Genomic DNA, 4036 nt, shown 5'->3' on the forward strand with positions numbered 1-4036 from the left:
TCCAATACAAGTGACTGGATGGGGTTCTGTCCCAGAGGGGTGGGTCAGAGCAGAACAAAGACAACTAGTCAGAGACCTTCATTCATTCATTAGCTGGCTAGCATCGCTCCTGAACAGGCTACTACACCCAGCTGGCTGCTATGGATTTTTGCAGTAGTTTTATGACATCATTTTAATAGAATCATTTACTGCATTTTTATTTAATAGCACTGACAGTTCTTACAGGGTGGGGTTTGCGTGTTGGAACCTTTGCACGAAATTAATATAAAAAAAAGAGACAGCGGCAAATAATATTTTAACCATTTTTGCATTTTCATTTTTTTTTTTATCCTTACCTTCTAAAAGCCATAGCTTCTTTTTTTTGTATGCTACCAAGCCAAATGAGGGCTTGTTTTTTTTTCCCCGGAACACATTGGGGGAGATTCATCAAGATCTGTGCAGAGGAAAAGTTGACCAGCAACCAATCAGATTGCTTTGTTTATATTTAATAAGGCCTCTGAAAAATATAAGAAGGGATCTGATTGGTTGCTATGGGCAACTGGGCAATGTTTCCTCTGCACAGATCTTGATGAATCTCCCCGTTATACCTTCTAATGACATCTTTTATTTTACCCTAAAATGTATGGAGAAACTGAAAAAAATGTTGGTGTGGTACACACACACACACACATACACACACACACACACACACACACACAATTATGCAACATTTATATATATATATATATATATATATATATATATATATATATATGAAGGAAAGAACAAGGTCCGGCACTAGGTTGCAGGTAAAAACTTCTTATTTCTTTATTTGAAGATTCTGCAGTACAAGGTAGAAAGTCTGACACGTTTCGCTGAAGAGCTTAAGAGGCTATGATTAAGCTCTTCAGCGAAACGCGTCAGACTTTCTACCTTGTACTGCAGAATCTTCAAATAAAGAAATAAGAAGTTTTTACCTGCAACCTAGTGCCGGACCTTGTTCTTTCCTTCACAAGTGAGTAGCCGGAGGCGGTACCGGCCGGTCTGCAGCACAGGTGGTGAGGTGGGCGTGCACAGGGTGAGCGACTCACAATCCTGCCTTCTGATATATATATATATATATATATGTATATATATATATATATATATATATATATATATATACTCCAAATTAGTAATAAGCTGCACAACCCAAAGGTGCAAAAGTGCGGTGGGTGCCGTCAGTACAGTCATGTTCACGGTCTGTCTTGTTAGATGCAGGAAAAGAGGTTCTGCAGCACTTCAGTTATGTTCAAAAACGGTGTTTTATTATCCCATAGCAAAAGTGATACATTTCACCGGTCTCACACCGGCTTTTTCAAGCCGGTGTGAGACCGGTGAAATGTATCACTTTTGCTATGGGATAATAAACCACCGTTTTTTAACAAAACTGGAGTGCTGCAGAACCTCTTTTCCTATACATATGTGTGTGTGTATATATATGTATATATATATATATATATATATATATATATTCATTTATTTATTTATTCGCCATGCAAGTTATGGTAAAACTGATATGTTGTCTGTATTCTGTGGGCCACTATGATTACAATGAAACATAAAATATACTGCATTTGTTTTATTTTACTACTTATTTACTGGATTTGAAAAGCGGAGAAGTCTTAATCTTTTCTTATACATGTCCTCCCTTTATGATTTGTTCCTGACTTCCTGACAATTCTTGACATGTACAGAGGTGTCAGTAGAGAGCACTGTGGACAAACAGAAAAGAAATTCAAAAAGAAAATGATGTTTTCACCCCCCATGCTTCACAGTAGGTATAGTATTTTTTGAATGCAACTCACCATTCTTTCTCCTCCAAATACGATGAGTTGAGTTTTTACCAAAAATTTCTCTTTGGTTTCATCTGACCATATGACATTCTTCCAATACACTTCTGAATCATTCAAATGCTCTCTAGCAAACTTCAGACGGGCCCAGACATGTACTAGCTTAAAGGGGTACTCAGGTGTAAAAAAAATGTTTTAAGTCTTTTTAAGTCAACTGGTTTCAGAAAGTTAAACAGATTTGTAAGTTTCTACTATTAAAAATGTTCATCCTTTCAGTACTTATTAGCAGCTGTAAACTACAGAGGAAATTCTATTCTTTTTGGTTTTCTTTTCTGTCTGTCCACAGTGCTCTCTGCTGACACCTCTGTCTATGTCAGGAACTGTTCAGAGCAGGAGAAAATCCCCATAGCAAACCTATTCTGCTCTGGACAGTTCCTGACATGGACAGAGGTGTCAGCAGGGAGCACTGTTGAAAATAAAGTCAAAAGAAAATAATTTCCTCTGTAGTATACAGCTGCTAATAAGTACTGGAAGGATTAAGATTTTTTAATAGAAGTAATTTTCAAACTGTTTAACTTTCTGGCACCAGTTGATTTAAAAAACATTTTTTTTTTCCATCAGAGTACCCCTTTAAGCAGGGGGACATGTCTGGCACTGCATGATTTGAGTCCCTGGCGGCGTAGTGTGTTACTGATGGTAGCCTTTGTTACTTTGGTCCCAGCTCTCTGTAGCTCATTCACTAGGTCCCCCCGTGTGGTTCTTGGATTTTTGCTCACCGTTCTTGTGAACATTTTAACACTACGGGGTGAGATCTTGCGTGGAGCCCCAGATCGAGGGAGATTATCAGTGGTCTTGTATGTCTTCCATTTTATACTTTTTTGCCCCACTGTATTGATGAGACCAGTGAGTTGAGGTTTTCCATATTTCCAGAAGGCACAAATACAAGTTATGTTTTATCTGATATTGGATGGGAAAACAAGGATTTTTCTGATCACTTAGTAATCAAATGTGCATATATTTTAAGTTAATCCTCCATCCAAAGGTCCAAATTCATTTTAGGATGTAATGCCACTCACAGTCTGAAGACAGGTGTGGTGCTACTTTTGGAAGTAAGGAGCTCTTTTTCTATTTCTGGATAGTTACTATATATATATATATATATATATATATATATATATATGTGGTATCCTGGTACCGGAATGCATCTGTTACCTTGTGGTGAGGTCCCTAAAGTCAGAGTCCCTAGGTACCGGTGGGGTCCTCATCTATAGTTTGCCCCTTGTCACCCCTGTAATAGTTAAAATTATTCAAATCCAATGTGTAAATATGTAGAAAAGTGTAATTACGTTGTTGTAGTGTCACAGGACCTGCGGGTCACGTGATGCGTTCTAAAACTCCATGGTTTATGGTTCAAGGACCTTTGGGGGAAGTCAGGTGATCGCCCACCATGCATTGTAATGGTGAGTGACAGCAAACATGGACCAATCCAAAACAGCCCTGCCCATATAAGGGAGCGGCAGCCATTATCCTTTCTCTTTCCTCGTGGGTTGCTGATGGAGGAGGATCTGCGCAGCTGTCATCAGCAGTAACTAGGCCCAAGCCTTGCGGCAACGGCCATCTTACAAAACTGTGAGTTATCTAAATCCCTGTTAAGTCTGCAAGATCACCGGCCCTAAACAGACCCCTAAATCCGGACGGATCTCTGCATCAATCCTAATTCTACTAGTCTTGTGGATAAGTCAATGGTCCGCAGCATCTGTCAATCACTGCCGTGCTGTATAGAGACTGTATTGCTAAGACTGTTGCTGTTAATTGGATGTACCGCAAGTACCTCAGTAAAGTTTATACAAGTTCAAGTTCATCCCTATTGTGGACCTTCATTCATTTAAGCACGCACCTATCGTTTCTGGGAAGGGTGGCCATAGGCCGAAGATTTACCTCAGCGTATTAACCCTCACCCTCGCGTCACGAGTGACAGGGGTTAAATTAACTCCTCATATACCGAAGCAACACCCCAACTACACTACACCCCCAAGGCCCTACCACATATATATATATATATATATATATATATATATATATATAAACTTTATTTATATTAATTTCCATACATTAAAATCTGCAATTACAAACAAAATAATAATTTTTTGGCCCCAGAAAAGGAGTCTATGCTGAACTTATTGCCTCATGCCCAGAAATTCTTTATATGTTTTCTGGGCATCCTC

Source organism: Hyla sarda, chromosome 6 (assembly GCF_029499605.1).
Source record: "Hyla sarda isolate aHylSar1 chromosome 6, aHylSar1.hap1, whole genome shotgun sequence".
NCBI lineage: Eukaryota > Metazoa > Chordata > Amphibia > Anura > Hylidae > Hyla > Hyla sarda.